The 22381-nt window shown below is 42.3% G+C and overlaps 1 long non-coding RNA gene across 2 annotated transcripts; it reads right to left on the reverse strand.

Moving 5' to 3' along the window:
- Positions 1–7113: 7113 nt before the first annotated feature.
- Positions 7114–22108, reverse strand: LOC111932831 (uncharacterized). Of its 2 annotated transcripts, none has more exons than XR_002866379.2 (4): positions 21831–22108; positions 15888–16062; positions 15547–15639; positions 7114–11489 (listed from the first exon to the last, which is right to left on the reverse strand). It is a non-coding gene; the product is annotated as an uncharacterized LOC111932831 (long non-coding RNA). The 2 variants fall into 2 exon arrangements; XR_002866378.2 differs by having other exon boundaries at positions 15488–15639; positions 21831–22021.
- Positions 22109–22381: the final 273 nt, after the last annotated feature.

The raw sequence follows: 22381 nt of genomic DNA on the forward strand, positions 1-22381 counted from the left end.
AACATAAATCAGTAGCTGGTCTCCACTGCACATACTAATTTAATGAGCTGGGGCTTTGACCACATGTGTATACACACTCTGAAGACCTTTCCCTCTATACTGCATTAGGTTTGGATGCACACCAAAGAACTATCTATAAGCTGAAGGGAATGGGGAAAGGTAGTCTGGCCCACCAATCTGCACCAGGGTCTAATACAAGGGTACAAGACACAAGTCAGGGGTCAAGCACCATCCATAACCTTTAACTGATGATCAGTTGAAGGTACAAGAGCTGCTGCAAGTAGCACCAGAGTCCAGACAGCAGCCCCAAAACATATCTCAGGACAATATCAGGGTCATCAAAGCTCAGCTGGAAAGGGCTGGATCCAGTACAACACAGAAGATCTGCAAGAAAGTTCCAAGAAGAGGGTGACACAAAGGTTTCTTCAGACCTACATTTTGGCTCATTGCCTAGGGTATGATAAAACAAAGCACATTCGGGGGGGCGGTTTTCCTAGTAGGTCTGCAAAAAAGGTATGTAATGACAACTCTGTCAGAATGCAAAATGAAACTTAAAATAAAAAGAATAAATATTAGCGCACAGCCACCAAGTCTGCTTTGGCACCATTCACACTGTGACTTTTGTTGACCTGACAAGACTGTGACCTGAAATAGACTCCATGGCAGCAGTGTCTCCTCAACTCCTGTCTTGTCCCAAAGACCATTGACCCAGAGGGATGAAGCCTTGGATTTATCATTCTCAGACCTCCATGCATGAGTCCATTCACAAACAGCTGCCTTCTGCAGTACTAGTCTAAACCAATTCTCTTCACGCGCTTGTCCAGGCAACAACTCATCCAGTCCCAAGCTACTGTTTCAGACGTGCAAAATAGTGAAAATAGACTTCTCTGAGGAGACATTCCTGAGCAGACAATTTTAAAAACATGACTACCAATGTCAGGTGTCTTTGGCTTCACAGAGAAAGTCAAGGTAAATCTGGGAAAAAGCAAAATAAAGGCAATGGATATGGGAACAGCATAGAAAACCAAAATGCTGCTGGAATACCAATTCATCATACTAAAGCAGAGATTGCAAGGCACATTCATATACTGGTCACCTCTGGATATGGTTACACTCCTCTCTCTACCATGAGAAGAATGAAATCTATGTCAGATTTTTGCTTAGGTGTCAAAGGAAAAACAAAATTAGATCAGCCATCTCTGAGAATCTGAACAACAGAATTAGTAACTTATGCCTGAAATTAATTTAGAAGCATGTTTATCTTAGCTTATCAAATCAGACTTATTAAAAATAAAAAATTACAAGTTCTGTGACATGAGAACAAGTTACACTGGGAGTGGAATGTCAGGACATCCCCAGTCTGTGGGATGGGATGGGATGGGATGGGATGGGATGGGATGGGATGGGATGGGATGGGATGGGATGGGATGGGATGGGATGGCTGCCATCTATCAATATCTAGGAAACCTACTTTTGATAGTAAGTTTCCTTGCAGCCTCTGTCCTAGAGTAACTGAGTTTGGCTCTTATTGCTCTGGTTCTACACATAACTTTAGTTCAGAGTGCCTCAAATCTAGGCCTTGCTGAGGACCCAAGCTCACTGTCCCCTAAAAGAGGGTAATCCTCTATGTTGGGGTCTCTTGGTGGAGTCATGCTGAAATCAAAATAACTTTGCACAGGCATCCCTGCTGCCAGGTCCCAGATCATAGTACAAACAATGCCTGCGTAGAAAACACACGCACGCACACACACACATACACAGGTTTTCTGCCTTGAAGAAAAGCCAGCAGAAACAATTTGATTATATTTCTTTCTTCCTTAGCTACATGAGAGTGTAATTTATTCTTGCATATTTTCATATGCGAAGTCACACTGGATCCAACGGTGCAAGTATCCCCTTCATTCTGTTGGTATTTGGTTTCTTACTAGGAATGTTATCAGAAGGTAAAAACAATGCACAGGAAGGTGTGCTGCAAAGTAATGAGGTTTCAATACCATACCACATCATGCCGACAATGCAGAAATATTTTAACAGGTTAAAACTGTTTTTGGTAATTACAAAGAAACTGAAAGAAAAAGCATTCCCCTTAAGATGACAACATACATTTTATACAGAAAGAGACAAGATATGAGACCATGAAAATCGTACAGACACAAATATTTGAGATGTAACTGAGAGGCAGAAAAATATATTAAAATGATTGTTGCTTGAGCAACATGGAAAAAATTCTCTCAGCAGGAAAAACCAGATTTTTACAGGTCTGAGAAAGCAGAACTGACACTGTTTGTGTGACAATACATAACACTTTCACCTGAAATTTTTACAGCCACTTCTAGATATTGATGACTGTCTCTTTTGATATAGCTATTATTGGTTTTTTTGTTTTGTTTTGTTTTTTTTTTACAGATAGAGAAACATGGTTTCCAGAATGACTAGGAGACTTTACTAAGGTCAAACAGTAAGTTAGGGACAAAGACAGAAACAGACTAGTTCCTCCCAATCTTATTCTCAATCTACCCCATTATCAGATTGTACAACCACGAAAAACGATCTCTTCCCCGTGAAAAGGTAGGTTTTGCAAGGAAGATAACAAGTTCCACCCGTCTCTCCAGCTGATACTAGCAATAGTGAAAATTTCATTCTGCAGAAAAACTGCCGATGCAGCACTTGTAAAAAACCTCCAAATTCATGTGCAGATCAGAAACTGCCGGAGCGCTTTCAACAGCTGCAGCTACCACACACTTGCAGAGAGTCATTTGAACTCATCAGATCTGACTCTAGGACAGACAGCAAAGCCCAGATGGCTCGGCTGTACACAAAGCCCTCCAGCCTCACGTGGGATGAGGCACGGGGTGCTTGGGGCCCCGCAGATTTGCGGGGCGCCAGGTTACGATGGCAGAGGCCAGTGCAGCAGCCCCAGCGGCCGCCCGCAGTGCCGCTAAATGGGCACACACGACAGGACACACACACGTGCAAGCGTTTAAATACTTGTTATTGGGGACTACACGAAAGCCTACAATAGACGTTTTGCCTTGGGATGTTTTCACTGCTCCGTTGAAAAAAAAAAAAAAAAAAAAAAAAAAAAAAAGGAATAAAAATATGTGCTAGTCTGAGGGCTCTTTTTCTGCTTAACCAACCCCTTTATTACTGCCCAGATTCTCTCAGTACATACCCTTTCTCCTGACAAGCCTGTGCTGCTCCCAAGGGGCAAAGCTCACATCTCAGGCAGGGGTTCTCTACACACACTTTTTCACGTGCCTAATATCACTACAGGTCAGACTGGGATGGATTTGAGGGTGTCTGTCCACAGGCCTGTACAAAGCCGGCCCCCTCAGCCGGAGCAGGTAACTGACCTCAAGGCCAGCCCGGCTGCACAGGGTGAGCGAGAGCTGTGCCGGCCCTGCTCCAGCCCCACCGCCCCGCCCGTGCCGCTGGGAGCAGCCGCAGCAAAAGGGTTTTCAGCAGCGCCGACCGTCCACATCCCCGGCAGAAACCAGCTGGAGGAAGCTTGGAAAGCTCGGCCTTTTTATTCTCCAGAATTAAGACTTTGATTAGCTGCTGGCACAAGACCAAAACTCCATCTGAAATGCTTTAGACAACCCATCTGCATTGGGTTTGGGAGCCTGAGGAGCGCATGCTGTGGCCCGCTCCTCACCCGTGCCAGGCGAAAACAAGGGGGAAAGCAGGGGGTGAGGAGCTGGTTGGGGAGGAGCGCCCAGGGGCAGCGGGAGCGCTCAGCCCCTCAGTCAGGCTGCAGCTAGCCGCCTCATGCCGCCCCTCAGCCAGCCGCCTCATGCCGCCCCTCAGCCAGCCCTCAGCCAGCCGCCTCATGCCGCCCCTCAGCCAGCCCTCAGCCAGCCCTCAGCCAGCCGCCTCATGCCGCCCCTCAGCCAGCCCGCAGCCAGCCGCCTCATGCCGCCCCTCAGCCAGCCCTCAGCCAGCCGTCTCATGCCGCCCCTCAGCCAGCCCGCAGCCTCCCGCCTCATGCCACCCCTCAGCCAGCCCGCAGCCAGCCGCCTCATGCCGCCCCTCAGCCAGCCCGCAGCCTCCCGCCTCATGCCGCCCCTCCGGGCAGCCCCCCGCACAACTGCAGCCCGCGGGGCCTGGCCCGAGGGCTCCGTGGCCACCCTGGGGCAGCAGGCAGCTCCTGTGCTCGGGGGAGCTTGGGCTCCGCTCCTCCTGCACCCGACAATGGCAGGGGGTCCTTCCCTCCCCTCACCCTCCCAGACCCCTGTGGTCCTTCATAAGCACCTCATGATAAATACCATAATTATTCAGCCCTTACTACCAACACCAAAATACATCGCTCAGAGTAAGTTAGCCGAGATTCATTAGAGTAAGACATCTAGTAGGCACATGTACTTTATTAGCCTCTTACACCAATAGTTTTAATTAGGTACATATTTCACAACTCTGCTCGAGTGAAGGGCTCCTTTTATCTCTTTTATTTACAGTAACAAGCTATCAAACAAATACCACCATAATTAAACTCAGATTAAAAAAAAAAAAAAAAAAATTAATTTTCCCTAATGGTGACCTGCTCAAGCCTCAGGTTTAGCAACCTTTGGATTTTCAAGTGATGAAGGAAACACTCTGCAGCCGGACAGGGCGCTGGGGCGGGTGCCCCTGGCTCCAGCCCTGCCTCCATGTCACCTTCAGGTAGAGAGGAGAGCGCTGCCTCGGATAGAGACCGCGGGGATGAGAAAAGTGATTAAAATCCAGAACGTTGCTAAATTATTAATGAGAAATTTAAATGATGTTATAAAAGAGGGAAATACAGGCGAAAATGTTACACATTCATGGAATTTTTACTCATGCATAATAATAAGTTGAAAACACTTTAGTTATAATGCTTCCGAAATTGCAGGGCGGGCAGGGGGGTGGGCGCGATGCGTTTCTCGGGCCCGCCCGCCCTCACGCCACTCGCCGAGCAAGGGCGCCACCTGGCGGGCGCTGCGGCGAACGGCGCACGGGGCCGGTGATGGCGGGGCCGCGATGGGCCCCGATGGGCCCGGCCCCGGGTGCTCGGGCCGCCGTGGCGGGGGACAGCGGACGTGGCTGCGGCAGTTACTCCTGCGCCGCGTTACTCCTGCGGCGGCACCCTGCGTTATTTGCTTTCTCACCTGCGATGCAGACAGGTTTTCACTTCACAGGTGTCGGCAGAGCCCGCCTGCTCGGGGGGAGCAGCTTGTCCGCATACGTTCAGCCGCGTTGTCAGCCGCTGTGGCTAATGCCGCCTATGCTGTAAATGAATAAAGAAATAAAATATCGTGGGGAACTGGCATATGAGAACAACCCCTTTCTTCCCCCTGCGTACCCGGAGCTCATCTGCTCCTGGGCAGCAGAGTGGGCTGCTTGAGGCCGCCAGCCCCGCCAGGGACAGGTGTGGACACCTATCGGCGACCTCACCAAGCCGCCTCTTTGGGAGCAACAGCAGCAGCTGCGACACGGACAACAAAAGGTTTCCCCACGACAAAGCTGCAAGTGGCATGTACCCCACAGAGCTGTGTTTTTGTCAAATGGCTATTTAGGCTTTTCTATACAGACTTACCACACTGTCTCTCTCGACTCCCCATACCAAAGTGCAGTTTGTCTTGCCTAAAGAGTCACATCACACTTGAGGGCCTCATCTTTAAATACCTATTTACGGTTTTACACAATCAGGCAGGCATTTGTATCATCTACCACAAGTCCCAGTAATCATTTTTGTCTTCCATGGAAGGGGAAGAAACCTGCAAGCTCACAAAACTGGAACACAACCTTAGCCACAGAATCTCTCAGACCTCCATGTCCCTCTGGAAGAATTCCTTGGGGACATCCTGTACTTCCAGGTGCCTTTCAGTCTGATCAAGCTGGTGTTGGTAGCTCTGCAAAGCAGAGAGCCACCAGCTGATTATAGTGGAAGCAAATAAGGCAAGAACAATCCCAGGCCATTCTGGGCAGTAAGGTCTATACAAATCCTGGAAGTCCTGCTGAATGCTAACTGGCAGTGAGCACCAATTACTGAGTAATGGGCTCTCCTCATGCCCCTTTACTTAATAAGTAGACAGAGTCTGCACTCACTTTTGGAGCTCAGTTGTCTCTGGTTGTAACACCAAGTGAATGCTTTGCAGAGGGCCAGTCTCACAGTGTCTAAAGCTCAGATCGTTATAGCAAAGTCTCAACCAAAAGGAACTGCCACACTCTTCCCAATTGGAGCAGATGAAATAAAGACTCTTGGACACAGTTCCTACATAGGAGCCTGCCAGAGCCTAAAAATTGCAACATGCTGTGACTCTAAAACAAATGTGTCATGGAGAGATACCCAGGCTAATTCTGAGGGAGTTAAATTTGCCTGGACGAGACTCTTCATTAGCACAGTGTTATTCTACCACTGCTCCAGACACTTGTGGTCCCTTTGCCTGCACAGAGTACATTCGCTGTTGTGAGCTGTGGATGGCAACCGGGGACCCTCTGGGCAAAGTAACAGCATTCGGACCTGAAGAAAAAATTGTGCTTTCTTTTCTCCTTTGCTTCCTATGAAATCTCAATTAACCATATTCTCATTATTCCTTTGCCTGGATAACACTATGTAAATTTTTTGTTGAATTTTGGGCACTATGGTCCCTTCACATTTTCTGTCACAGGACAGCCCTTACTTTAGCTAGATGGAGATGCAAACCAGGTTTCACTGAATGCTCAAGCACCACATTTTCTCCCTAGATCTTCAAAGGAATGTGCTGAAAAGAAGATAACAGAGAAGATCTCTGTGAAATCATGGTGCAAAAAGAAGTTACTGCCAAATAATCCCAAAGCATCTGAGATAGTTTCCACAAAGAAAGCAGCAGGGACTCCTAAAACACAGTTTGTATACATCCTTATTAGGAATGTGACACCATTACTATCACAGCTAACACTATGAAAGGCTGCTGAAATGTTCAAAGGAACTTTGGTAGGTTTATTTTTCTCTCTGGGAAACAAAAGTTATCACTAAAGGCCTTATAAAAGGTAAGAAACTTTGACGACCTTGAGTCTCTGCAGGCAGCAATTACATGCAAAATGTTACCCCCAGTTTATATCCTTTAGCTCTTTTACATTTTTGACACTGAAAGGAGGGTGTTTATAGACAAGTAGTTAGCGACATGTTATTGTTTAATTAAACCAGCTGCATAAGTGTAATGCCATGGCTGAGACCTTTTTACATGTAAGCAAGTCAGAAAATTCAGAACCATAGTTTTGCAGCAGCCACGATTCTCAGCCCATGTATTATGGACTATCTGATGGTACTATAGAGAAGGAGCCATCTCAGTGTGTGCCAGAAGTGAGAAACCAACCACTGCACTGAAGCCCAGCTGAAGTTTTAGGTGTTCCAAAATACACATTAAATTCCAACTTTATGGATTTATTACTATACATTTAATTGATATGGCCATTTTTATCTGAAATTAGTTTCATCCTTATTTTGTATATAATGTGCAACACAGTGAGGTTATGATGACTGTCCCATACACATATTTTAGTTCTATGCCATGATATCCTGTTAAATGTCAAAACCAGAATGGACTTTTCTTTGGTTTTAATTGTGAAGTGCGTACAGGAGGTGGAAATAGAACCCACTGACTGCACAAGTTCATTGTGTGAACCAGGCAGCCAATACAGATGTGGAACTCCATATTCATGCCTCAGCGTGGGTATCTCTTCAGTATCACACCTGCAGGTATTTATATGATCACACACTGAAATAAATGCAGCATGTGTGGGTGTGTAGAGCTGCACCTGTACATATAATGAGACATTCAAAGAAATACACCAAGTTTTGTTGCAATCCCACTTGACAACATTCTTGTCCATTTTGTCCTGCTTGTTCTATGTTCTGTAGCTTTATCCCTGCTGCAGAATCTTTCTCTGGTCTGGACTGGACCATCCTATGTACCCACCTGCCTCTCTCATCCCAGGGGGAAAAACCTCCTACTTTGTCACTTCCTCACTGCTTTCATTCTAAAGACTAAATTCTGTGAACAATCTGCATGTCCAGCTTCTGCTGAGCTTGGAGTAGCTGGAAATGAAACTGTGCACAGCAGGCAATTTCCATAGCCTTTGGGTCGGCTTATTTGCCTGCTTCGTAAAGATCACATGGGCTTTTTCTATAGGGCAGCTACTGACTGGAAAGTCCTGCTTTGGCACGGAAATATTACACATCCCAGGACTGGTTTTGAGAGCCCTCTTTCAGCCAGTGAAAAGACACAAACCTAAAACCTCATGGGGTTTGTGCAGTGTAGAGCCTAGTATTTAGTACAGTAAAAACATTATTACATCAAAGAGCACAAGGAACACAGACATTGTTCTCCGCATTTTTCAGAGGAGGAAACTGAGCCAAGGTATCCAAGTAAACTGCCCAAGAAAGCATCAATTAGGCTAAATGTTGGAACATCCCTTCTTACATGTAATTTCAAGCTGTGAAGTAATTTAAAGCTCTTTAAGACTGAATATATGCCTGCCAGAAAGGTTAGACATCACATAATTGGTGGTAACTTAGACTACAAGAGAAAACACAAAGAAAATGAAACCATTATTGCTATGCTAAAGTTCTGAAGCCACTGGTCAGTGACAGAAATATTTGGACATTGTGTTGTAGTTCCACTCCACCATAAAGACTTGAAGTCTGCATATCTGTATATATTTAAAGGAAACAGGAATATTAATAAATATAAGTTGCTCCTTAATACTTCACAGGCAGACTTGGCATTTCCTAATGGCAAGTGTAGGAGAAAGTGCTACTTAGTCTTTAGGCCAAGGGACTGTGAGTAGAGGAACAAATTCCCCTCTGATTTTTTTTTCTTTTGCCTCATAACTAGATAAAGCAATCAATCATTCCATGCCTTAGTTAACACATCTATATCACAGATAACATCTCAAAGTATTTCCTTTTTCCAAAGGGGAGGGCCCCTCTTTGCCCAGTCACAAATTCTGTTTTCCCTTCCCTTCTGGCAGATGCTTTGGTGAAAGAGAGATTTGTTTTATGACATTTACTGCATTTGTTGTGCTGACATCACAGAGTCAACAAGAACAAGTATTTATACTTCTATTATGCCTTCATTGAACTGAACAAGGTGTTCAACAGGACATTTTAATTATAATCCCACTTCTAACAGCATGAGTAAAGGTGTTTAAAAAACACAATCAAGCATGAAATAGAACAGTAAACATGCCATTTCAATTACAAAATTATGTATAAGCACATCCTTGCACAGCATAACATTTGAAGACTGCGAGATGCTAAAATCCTCACTGAAGCCCTGGGAGGTTTTGTAACACAGGATTGAAGGAGCCAAAATACTCCTTCCTCACACTCCTTTGTAAATTCACACTGAATATTTGACTCCAGAGAGAAATTCAAAAAGCCCCAAACTGACATTTTTTTGTTGAGATTTCCATGGAGGAAAAGTAGCCTTGAGCATTTTTTCCCTTTGCACTGTCATTTCAGACACCTGTTCTGTTTGCAGAGCTCTTTTTCACTTCCCAGCCCAACAGTGCTAGAATTGAAAAGCAAATGTCCTGTCAGGTCCTTGCACTGTTATCTAGCCCACCTACCTGTACCAGTAGAATGGTCTCCATCAGGAATGTAACAGAGGAAATACTATTTAATGTTTATGGTTGCGTGTGACCCACCAGAAACTTGTGGACATCTGGGCACAGGAGGATATTGGGCTGCCCTGCAAAGTGCTGTAAATTCCCCAGGCTGCCAGTGATGTAATGTGACTTCACCTAGTCCCTGATTCAGGAAACTGATGCAATACATTGTTTTACAGTGGATGTTCGGGGAACTTTGTTTCTAAAGCTGCACCCTGGAAACAGCTGGGAAGCTGCCTGCTGGTTGCAGACACTCACTCCAGGAGCTTCTGGGTGAGTATATATGATGTTCAGTTTGGGAAATTCCAGCCTTTCTGTCTCTTCAGAGAATCTACACACACTGCTTAGAATAATGCAACCAGGTTGTCACAGAAGCCTGACAGCTGTGACAGGCTGCTGTAACACATCTTTCCAGCATTCTAAACAAAAGAGAATGTTGATGCTTCCAGTGGTTAGGGCTGGGGACAGGACAGGGAGGCCAGTTCTGTCCAATGTTTTGGGGTGACCAAGACACTGTGTGGAGACAAGTGTGCAGGAAAAGGGCTACTGAGGTGGGAAGATAAACATCAGGAGCAGATTTGCCAGCTTTCTGCAGCCAGATGAGGATGTGGACACAGCTAAGTGCAACTCTCCCTTGTCCTTCGGGTAAACTTCTCTCTACAAAGCAGCAGAACAATGCCCTCCTGTTTCTCCACACAGGCCCAGTGAGAAGAAAATTGGAACAACTTGCATTTCTGCCATGCAGATTAGACTTAAACCAATGCTGTATGCATTAAGCTCACAAAGACATCTGGAAATCATAATATGAAATCTGGTGCTATCTCATGATCTGGACTATTATCTTTTCCACAAACTGTACTGTTCTGTTTAATAGACTATGTGATTGTCCATGGTATAGAGTTTTCTAGAAAATGTGACCTGAAAATTACTCCACTATAGTAATTTGATATTATTAACTTTCTCAAAAAATTTATGGTGATTTAAATGACCCTATAAATACAGTCAATAATTTGGTAAGGTATATAAGTTTCAATATTTAATAAGCTGCCAAATATATATGTAAAAGCATTTAATTGACAAGAAACTGTATGGGCATCTCTAGGTACTTAATAGCACAGACAACATTATAAGTTTGACTGTCATCCATTTTTTGAAATAGCCTTTTTCACTAGCCTTTCAGAACTGGAAGAAAAACTCAGTGGTTTTTTTCCATTTCTAGAAGAACTTGTCTTTCCTAAATGCCAGAGCACCTCATTAGTGGAAGCTTGGTTAGATTGGAGATAGCTGGCCAGAGGTGTTTTGTTGTGCTTGTTTCCACTTCGTTTTTCTCCGCTATTATGAGTAAATAGAAGTAAAAGCACAGTTTTCATTGCTTTTAATGGGAGCAGAATCTGCTTTTACTTCATAGCTGTTTTCCATTCTTCTCCTGGCACTACACAGAAATGCATGTGAGGTGAGATGCAGTGGAGAGGTGACTTGGCAGTGAGGGTTCCAAAACCCGACACTAAATGCAGATAACATATTTTTTACTAGTTATGCACATCTACAGGCCCTGACAGAAATTTAAGAGAAACCCTATATGGAAAAGTCATTAATGAAGACTTAAATTTGGGAAATACAGGAAATATGGGGAACCTAAAATTAAAGGCTCACATTTAACATCTTTTTAAGTAAAGAAAATCAGCCAATGAGGAAAAGCTCTGAAGTTCATTAATACTTAAAGCGAATGAACATGAGGCCTAGCTGATTCCTGAAGCTTCTTCTTGAATGTACCATTTTTGTTAGAGGATGGTTGTGCTGCTTCTTCTCTCTTTCAGAACGGCTTGAGCCAGTTCAGGTCCTCCCCAGCTTCTGGATAAATTGAGTTCCAACATCTACAACTGAACAAACACACAGAAGATTTTAACTAATTTTCTTACCACCAGATATAAACACAGGGCATAATTATAAATTTGGATCATAACTAGTTTGTCCTGAATAGTTATGAGATAACGATACATGGGAAGGAAAACATCTCATTGATGAAGAGAACATAATTTTCAGGGTCAGTTTTAGAAAGCCATATCTATACATTCAACACAGAAACAAGCATGAAGCTTGGCATTTGAAAGGTCAGATTTTAAGTTGAAGCCATTGTTCAAACATCTTCCCATGCAATGAGAAGCAGAAACAGCTTAGGCAAAGCAATCTAAGTCTTCCCTTTCTGGCTCTCTTGTGTACAAGGGGGTTGGATTCAAGAGCAGTCTCAGGGCTGGTCTAGCTATGCCTGCCTCCAGCAGGCATTTGTTTCTCTTCCCCAGGGATGGGCATGCCCAAAGGATGAAACCTGTGCAGGATGAGTACCTGACCATTGCTGTTGGGCACTGCTGAGGCCCAGAGCCTGGACCATGGGTCACTGTGTACTGCTGTGGGGCTGGGCACCTGGAGCACTAGCCAAGCCCACAGATGGGGACAGTGTGAGGAGCTGTGACATCAGCTCATCAGCAAGCCCAAGAGGTGTCAAAACCTCACAGGCACAGAGGGGAGTGGAAGTGAATTAGCTGAGAGATGATACAACTGCTCTGCAGAGGACAGCCCACAATGGGAGCTGTAATCACAGAGGAAACAGAGTGTCTGTCTGAAGCACTATTTCTCCTTTTTTTGTGTAAATATAGGAACTATGACTTCATGTCTTGCACTTCGAGAGATGTACTCTTGGGCTTGTTTTCTTCCATATCAGAGCTCTAAGAAATCTAAAACATGTCTCTCTATTTCAGCTCTGGCTGGAGGTTAATCTCTAGAAACAAGTAATGTAACATTTCCATCTATCTTTTCTACTCTTTTGGCAGTTTTAATTATACTAATATGCTATGACAATTTAAACAAGACACATCTCAGCTTCTGGCCTGCTCTGTAATGGTTCAGCTGCTACATGTGCTCCAGCATATTTTGCTCAGACAGGCTGCTGCTGGAGGCAAGGGGGAGGCAGAATAGTGCCCTTCTGTCATGAGAGGTTTCATTGCACTGATCATTGTATGTTTGACAGATTCTTTGTCAATGTCAAGTGTCTTTTGTGGTTAAGCCCAGTAAAGCTAAAACAAAAGGTCTCCTAGATATTAGATATATAGTGACATTACTGAATTCACTTGGAGGCAGTAATTTTTTGTCAGCCTATGAAAAGAAAAATGGAGCTAATGGGAAAACAAAAGGAAGATGCTGGCATGCCTTTTTAGCTATTTTTGTTTATGTCAGACATTGTGATTGACATCTGGCCCAGAACACCCCTTCAACCATTGAGCCTGGTGTCATGAAATAGAACAAAGAGAAATTGCCAGCCAAAAAAACACTACTGGCTCAGAAAGCACTGCTTTTTGTTTATTTTCTTTTACGAGTTTCATTTTCAGTAATCAGTATTGTTACACGAAAGTAGTTCGCTCACATGCACCCCCCAATTACTACTTGGACTTTTAAATTTCCTTCATGTTTGGTTTTTTTCCTGCTTGCTTGAATCTCAACAGAATGCTGGTTTGGTTGGATGACAGTCCGTCATAACAGTGATGTTTGAGGTTAGTGAAAACTGACGTGAAAAATACAATCCACTGGCCTTTAACCGAAATAGCAGCTCTGGTTTTTGTGGAGTTGGCAGGCAGCATTTTTAAACCCCTTTCACGGTGAAGGCAGTTACAACATGTTTTTCTCTGTATCAAGCAGTTCCATCATGAAGTACATTATCTATGTCTGTTGTTGTATCAGGATATTGCCTTTGAAGAGCAGTCTGCTGTTTCTAATATGGGCATTGCTCTTTTGAAGTGTCCTAAAAGGGTTAAGGTAATTTTATGGCCATTCTCCAGAGCCAGGCCAAATACAAAGCTTTAAAATTTGTTTAAAAGTGATTTTAGGGAAATGCCAGAGAGCAGAATAGGTCCTGCAGATACAACACCAAGGAGTCTTTGTCACCATCGTTCTACAAGTGCTGAAGAATTTCAGAGACCCAGTCAAAATTATGTATCAGCAGGAGGAAATTATTCCTTAAATGTCTAACTTCATCTTGAAAGTATAATGGCGAACGTACTAGCAAAATAAGACTTCACAAGATGAGAGCAAGACAGTCCATCAGCCACTTCCCTCCATAGACTTACATGCTGAACTCAGAATATTTACTCTAATAAAAAACTGCCTTAATCACTTAAAAAAATTCTGGAAGTGGAAGTTGGCCCTTGAATGCATCGCGTGTGCAGGAATTAAACATTCTTGCACCATTTTAACAGGGTGCCTTCAGGAACACTGGGGTGTATTTTCCTGTAGAAGCAGACACTTAACTCCCCTCAGCATTAACAGCAGATATGCTTACACTTTGAGTGGGGAATTTCTCTCTGTCTCTTTGCACAGTGCTCTAAGAAAAACTTTGAAAACATTGAGAGAAACAGAAAGCACAGTATATTAATTTTAAGGAGATGAAAGCAGTACAAGTCATTCCTAAATTTCATGGAAAATGCACCGTTAGTAACAAAGATGAGTAGAAAATTTCAAAATCATTCTGAGCAGCATTAAAATCAGTCTTCCCTGATTTTCTGTTTTTCCCTTCTTTTCAAAGCACATACATTAAACTCATTTTATGCTTATAATGTATATATAATGATTCTAGACAACATAAGAAGGACACTGGGATTCTTCCTATTTCAACGCATAAAGTGGCAAGCCAATTTATGCAGCTTAAACCATTGCTAAAGAAGATGTATCAAAAATTGCCTGTGATCATTACAAATAACAGCCTGAAATGTTCACAAGAAGCTGTTTGCTTATCATATTTTCATTAAAACATCTTTTCACCTGGTTTTCTTTTCCCATGCCTGTAACCTGCATTGTAATCAGTCTTATTAACTGAGAACATAAATATGATTTATTATGGTCTGATAATGGAAGCTACATGGACCAAGAGAAGGGATATATTGTCCTTTGATAAAATGGCTCTTTTTTCTCAAATAGAGCTCTATCATGAGAGCATGCAGAATGTAGTGAGTGATTATTTCCTGAGGGTGAATGATGGCAGAACCCTACAGAAAATCTTCTTGTTGGCCATGACAGCCTCCGAGTGTCCCCAAATCTCACTGAGTTTGACAACCTGCAGACACTTTTGATGAACTGTATTCTTCTGTCAGAGACAGCCTGTCTGGGAGGAGAAAAGGGAACCTTTATCGTCTGATCTGCTATTATTGTCTTGATCTTTTATAAGCAATCTCTAATGCACATGAATATAATATCCTTTCACAGAAGTGCCAAACATAATAGAAATGTAGTTAAAGGACCCTTTTCCCGGTTATGTAAATGTCCTAATACCATAATTAGAAAAGATGGGTTGTGAATGATAGCAGCAAGGAAAGGGTAATCAAAATGTTTTAACATTATCTTTCTGTTTTAAAGACCAAAATCTGTGATAAATAGCATTTATGGTAGATACGGGGAACCAGCTTGTGCTGAAGCTTTTACCTAAAAAGAAAATAGTTTTGAGTGTAAAACTGTTATATTTTCATAAAACACATAAATGGCAGCTGGTCTTAAGCCAGGAATGATTACTGGCAGATATGAGTTAAAGAAAATGAGTATTCCCCTCAAAATCCCTCCATGGCTGTTACAGAAAGAACAAAGCGTGATTATTATGTAGTGTATTTGAACAGAGGGGTGTTCAAGACCAACTAAGTTTGCCAGCAAATCTCTCTTATCTACATCCAGAAGAACAAGCATATCCAAATCTTTTTCAATTAACAGCTGTACACATTAGCAAAACACCCGTCTTTCTCAGCTCAGGCAGTCTGGCTTATTTATCAGAAAAAATGAACTGTTTTGGGGGGAAGGTTTCCAAGTTTCCCAGTAAAAGCAGGATACTTGATTTTTCATTAACCTTTTGACATCTGGAGCTGGGATGTCCCAATATTAACTACTAATGGTCTTCTGCATTACCAGTTGGTGTTGAGAGAAGTCCCAATTGTCCGAGTCAAAAGGTTAATCAGCAATTTCACACCGGTGATGTGGTCAGAGTTCGTATGTTACTACCTAAACAGGAGGAAGAAGAAAATAAAGTCATTAACAGAGAACTACATCTCAACATTATTAAATCCCTCTTGTATTTTCTTTTTTTTTTTTTTTTGCTAGAAAATACTTCATGATCTGTTTACTAAATATTTTGACTTTTTAGAGGACTTTGCAAGCCTTTACTGGGAAGTCCAGGTCCAAATATGTGACCAACTTCTTTGGTTTATTCTGCTTTTCAAAAGGAAAAAAAAAAGTGAAATTTTACTTACCCACCAAGTGCTCAGTTCAGACCAGTGTGAGAGAACAGTCTTGTGTCTGTAACCCATGGAGCTTTTGGTAAACCTCTCCAAACAGCCTAATTCAGCCTGAGAGTTGTGTCCTCTCTGCTGGAAGTGAAGACATCTGAGTGTTCATTCATTCATGGCGAATTTCATAGTGCAGATGCTGAATCAGAGATAAAGAACACTGCAGAGGAAAAGCTGGAGTGTAGGCTTTTCCCTCCTACCCCTCTTTCTGTTTTGATTGTAGAAAATAAGTCAACAGCAGCATTACCTTAACAAATATGGACAGCAATACTATTTCATGAGAAAGCACCCACATAAACAGCCAGGCCAGTACCTCAGCTGGTGTCACTTTACCATAGCATACTTTAACATGGGGCTCAAGAGCTCTCCTATACATAGAAAAAACAGATTTAATTTCTAAAACAAAATATAAAATATCACTGAAAATATTACAGCTTAGCATTTGCTAACAATAACAATGTTCACAACAAAATGACTTCTCATTTCCCATGCTATTATCTGAAATTGTTAACCATTGCTTGTCTTGTGTTTAGCTCTGATCAAAAACCTTCTGCTATCACCATATTTATCAGGCTAGTTCTATGAACTTGAGACTTTCTATCTTTTTCCTGTGTCCAGGACAAATAAGTAATGAATCTTGCCCAAAACAACCACTTTCATCCTGTATTTTTTCTGTATCTGATAGCTCCTCTCATCTCTTTCTTCAGTTCCAACAGAATCTATAGCTAAAATGTTTCCTCTCTTGATTGCCTCAGTTTAAATGGGGACAGGATTTTACTCCAGAATGTTCTGAAAAAATTCCAGTCTTTCCAAGTGCCCTATTACTTAGTCCACCAATTAGCTGCCTATGGAGTCTGAGTGTCCTTGTACATCATCCCAGTCCCCACCTGCATACTTGGCTGCATATGTTTATGCAATTAGAAATGGTGAAAATCAAATAAAATTAGGACAAACCTGAGTGAGCTATAATGCTGTTTAATCTTTCAAACTGGATTGTTGAAAACTTGCTGAATTCCCCAAACCTCTCTCAGGTGCCAATGAGTGAGTCAATATCATACCAAAGATCTCACAGCATAGCAGACATAAATTCTACTTCCAGAATCTCACACACACCCTCAAATAATGAATCCAATGTCTCTAAAGTACTGTCAGGAAAAAAAAAGCAGTTTCCTCCAGTTACCAGCATTGTACTCAGTGGCCCAGAGTGTAAAAAAAACAAACCACAGGGCAGATTTGTGGGTGGGAGTGGTCACTTTAAAGGCCTGTGCCTTCTTCTACTGAATATGTATATATGTACTGGAGCAACCCAAGTCTCCTGCCTCCAAGAGGGGACCACTGACATTAGCATATTCAGCTTTGCTACATCCTGTTGGCAAGCCCTGAGAAACTTCACGTGATGGGAGAATGAAAGTTTGTTTCATCTCAATCTGATGCCTCTCCAGACTGTACTTTTAAAAGCCTGTTTTGCACTTTGTTTTACAGAGTGATGGTAACTGGTGGCTTGCTAAAAATATTCACCAGTTTAGAACAATCCCAAATCATTTCATAAGTGTGACCTTTGTTAAAATAAGAAGGAATTTTCCTTGAATGGGAGAACAGAATTATGTAGTGTTGAAGCACAGTAGATCAATTAATAACTGTTCTTGGAAGAAAGATGCTGAGATCTTTTAACTCAAGTTGTGAGGGCTTTGGCTTTGTATCTAAATTTATATTTGTTGCAGAATGGCATTGTTCAGTATAAGGGGAAAATTGCAAGTTTTGTGGCATTGGGTCCATAGGTCAGAAGAAAATGTTGTCTGCAGTCAACCAGTTCCTTTTCTTTTTTTCTCCTTCTATATTAATTTTCCTCATAGACTTAATTTATATGCCTTGTTTAGTCTTTGAGATCATAGAGAATTTCAGTGAGGAGGTGACCAGGTCAGAAACAGGTTTTCCGTGATCACACAGTTACTGAGGTAGCTGCTCCCACTCACGTATTATGGGATGTATTATGGGTCATAGAACATAGAACTGGAAGGGTTCATCCAATAGCTGGCAGCATTCCCTAGATTTTTGACTACTCTGTCATAGAAATGCTCCAGTGATAGGTACTTCATCATCATGCCAGTCAATTATCCCAACAGATAACTCTCCAAAGTGACAAATACAGTCTAACTCTGAGAGAGACAGATTGCTTTTTTAGGCATTATATGTTTTGCTCGAATACAACTTAAATGTATTTTCACCTTTCACCTTGTTTCTTCATTTATTTCTGTCTCTGTTACCAGTCCTTCACCATTTTTTACTTCACCTTTCTCCCTACCATTTCTACATTAAGTCACTCCCTTTCTTTTTTGTCTTCTGAGCTATGTGTTCATTGGTACCCTTACATTTCTTTTCTTCTTTGTGTCTTTCCGAACACATGAAAAAAAAAACTTTCACATGCCAGCATCCTCACTACAAAGACCTATCTCTTGATATCTCCCAGAAGGCAGCTACAATACCACACTTCTATTCATTGCATCAGAAGCACTTTCCTTAAACAATGAGAAATTAAACAGATGTATTCAAATTCAGGTCTAAAGGTGATGTTCTTGAGATATGACTGAAGAGCATAGGGAAGCACACACAATATGCTCTGAACACACATATAAAGGAACAGACTTTGCACAGCCTCTAAAGAGGGAAATCAGAACTCCTGGTAGTCATGGAAAACAGATGCTTTCTTCCCGCTGGCTGGTAAGGGTTTCATGTACAAAATGAGTTACAACACAGGTCTGGACCTGCAGGTTCCAGAGCACTAAATTAAGTGACTTTGTCTCAAATTTATGCCAGATAAAGTACCATCAAAAAGAGTTAAGATGGAGCATCATCATAGGAAGAAAACAGTTTTACTTCTGCTGCCTCAAGTCAGGCCCTTTGCAATATTGTAAGGCGCAGGTACAGAAGTCCAGTACTGTCCCTGGGGCACTGAAGGCTGCTTGGTCTAACAGATATTTGGAGATCCCAAGATAATGTCCAAAATTCAGAGCAGCTCAAGCACCACTGTTTCTTTAAAAAACAGCTGTTTCAACTTATTCTTTAAAATTTTAACAGAAAATTATTAACGAGGTGACTATGCTATGTTCCTGTTATGGCAGGAAGCAGAATGTAAATAAATGGGAGGACTAAGGAAACTTACTCAGTGCTTACAAGGGGAAAACAAGTTTGTTTTACAAACAATTACATTGTTGCTACAATGTAATTTTTGTTTAACTGCAGTATTTTCCTATCTGCTTTGACCAGGGTCTGTGCTTGAGAGGACTGAATGCAGAGATCTGAAGAAAGACTATTGAGGTCACCTGATAGAGGAGCAGTTTGCATTAGCAGATGAACAGCCTCTCTGTGGAAGGTCCGCATATAAAGCAGGGAAACTAAACTTGGACTTGAGGGGCAGAGGTTCTTTGTTCCCTTCATGATCTCAGACAACATATTTCCTCTGTCCAAGACTCATTTTTTCCCCCAAATAGGGATAGACATCTTCCTGTCTTCTCTCTCTGGGCTGGTGGCTCTTCCGGCTAGTGGATGCTCCTGATTATGGGTAGGTCTGATGACTGTGAGTCTGACCTCCAGGAGGCCTCTGGACACTTCTACATTATATTTGATAATGAAACCTCCTGTCTTATCCAATCAAGACAAAAAAAGTAAGTCAGACCAGAGAAAACTGTCTCAGCACAAAATGGCAGCCTCAGTGCAGCAAAGTCAGAGCCATTAGCTATTGACTACTATAGAAATACTGAAACTGCATCAGGGATTTCTTTCTTTAATTGCTATTTAGGGATTTAAATGAGATTTTTAAAAGAGAGAAAGACAGAATGTTTAGTCTACAATCACTCTTTGCTGCCAATACAGGCTATCATATAAATTACTTAGACACTTTTAAAAATACATTATTTACTCAATAACCCATAATGGGTCCAGAGCTCCTTTTACACGCTATTATAGAAGTACATAATTGCTGAATTTTCAAATGGATATTTCTTCTAGGCAATAGTCTGTAATGGCTCCTTCAAAGCTCTTAGGCTTTTATCATATGAAGGCCTAAGTAGAAAATGTTTAGTTCACTGATCATTGACCTAATAGAGAGCAACAGCTTCTCTGGAACAACTATTGTCTGTTGGGGCAGATGATGTATGAATGACATTTAAAAAAAAATCTTGGAAGTATGTGCTAGGGAAAAATTACTGAAAGTACTGCTGATGAGCTCCTCAGAATTCTTTTGTTTGGTTCTGCTTGGTTTAGTTTTTTATTGTGTGAGCTGTGTGAGCCCAAGAGCAAAAGAAAACAGTTGGTTTTGTGTATGAAATGTGAACTCAGTCTAGGACCCATTCAGATCAATGAGATACATTTTGATGTTCTCAGAGATCATTCAGCTCAATTAAAAGTTGTCTCAAATGAAAATGCAATGTAAGAAGCTGAAATCTGAAATTAGAGAAGTAAGGGATGCTGCAATGGGGAAAATCACATTTCTGGAAGTCAGGCTGAACACAGTAAAACACACAAGCCTATCCTGAGCTTGATCTAGAAAGGAAATAGGCAACTTGACACGTTTTCAGCACTATTGCTACGAAACTCACAATCACTGAGCTGCTGTTCTCTTCTTACATTTAGCTTTGAAGTCTGCTGCTTCCGTTTCAGACACAAAGAATGTTTCAGATTCCTAAAAGCTTGGTGCATTTTCTCTTCCTATGTACTTTGGACAGTAAAACCCTTGGTATTACTGCCATATAAATGTCAACTGGATCTAAGTGCAGGACCAGTGAGGATGAATGTGAGCTGGGGACAGTCAGGCAGAGACCCTCAGAGATGCTGAAGGACACCTCCAGCTATGAGCCGGATGGGTCAGGAGACAGATCCTTGCTGGGTGACACAGCTCCCTCAGGGGCTTGGAGCAATGGGATGTGCAGCTCACCAAAGAAAGCTACTGAATAACCTGCTCAGGAGCAGGGTGTGATCTTAACACTGTGTGCCATCAAACTGGACCAGCTATCCCCAGCACAGCACTGTTTTGTGTGTGCTCTGATATCAGAAGCACTCCCATGCTTTTTATCGTTGGATTTCTCCAGCCTGGTAAGGCTGCCTGGGACTCCCAGTATTCTGGCATGATTAACACAAAAAAATACAGTCGCTGGCAATTCTAATAGCTCCTTCTGTTTGATGCATCTGATCGAAGAGAAACTGAAATCACAGACCAATATGCACCCAGGCTGCACCAGTTAGCCTCATCATGCAAATGAGGCACACTTGCAGGTGAACTTATTAGAGATCAAATAGTTTTAGGCACTGCAGATAATGAAGGCAGAGCGCTTATGTTGCAACAGTCAGAGCTGGAATTTAATCATGTTGTTGATACCTACTGCAGCAGCGAATAAACACAGAAACAGCCACAAAAATAAAACTCTTAGAATGAAAGGAAGGTATAAACCAGACAAATAATAAGAATAAAAACCACACAAACCAAGGAGCACAGGGGTTTTTGAGAAGGAAAAATCTTGCTCATTAGATCTGGAAAGACTTTGAGCCCCGCTTTTTTCAGCAAAGCAGTTGGACAAGTGGGGGTTGCAAGGAGAAGCTGATGGGGTGTCACTGTCTGTTCCGAGAGAGAAATGGCTCCTACCTTTGGAGATGGCCCTGCAAGGAGAAAGGGGAATGCTAAGCAGCACAATGCTTGAAATCAATGAGAGGGTGAAACATTGCCCACACTGGGGTGCAGCACCTACTAGGAAAGAATTAAGAATGAAACAGAGAAAAAGCTTCCTGGGGTGGAATTAATAACAGAGGTTACACAGCTGACAGGCTGGATTAGCAATTTGGTAGACATTAAGAAAAAATACATTTTTGCAGAAGCATTAGCCCCTTCTGTCTCAATAATCCCTCACATGCACTTACCATCCTTTATGCAAACATCTGGAGAGACCCTGAGAAGGTCCACTGAGGTTTGCTCATTTTAAGAAGCAAAGATGAGACCCAGCAGGTGAAACCTGCAAAAGGGAAACATTTGAATTCCTTCTGGCAGACAGAAGTGGATAAAAATACAGCTTGGCGTTTCTTCTAGTACCATTTGGTAGTAGAAGAGCTCCAAAGATGTCAACAGGAAGCCCTAGAAGTTAGAGGGAATGATGTAACCATATGTGACATAATGCTTGTTGTAGAGATTTCCTGGAACTGATTAGTGCCATTCATGATAACAGCAGCCAACGAGAGTGAGAGGACTGGGTGAAGGCCCAGGCAGCATTCAGGCATTGGATATTTTTCATTCTCTTTTAACGCGATGTCTGGTCTCTCTTGTTTCAGATGCTTAATAAAATAACTATGTGGTGTTCCCATGCAGCTTTGTCTGGGAAGACTTGGAAGCAGCACACTTACCAGCAATGTGCAGCTACTCCCACGCAAAGGGCCATAGAGAGAGAACTGCAATGGTGGAAGGACAACAAATACAC

The sequence above is a fragment of the Cyanistes caeruleus genome, chromosome 9, assembly GCF_971803275.1.
Source record: "Cyanistes caeruleus chromosome 9, bCyaCae1.hap1.1, whole genome shotgun sequence".
In the NCBI taxonomy this organism is placed as follows: Eukaryota; Metazoa; Chordata; class Aves; order Passeriformes; family Paridae; genus Cyanistes; species Cyanistes caeruleus.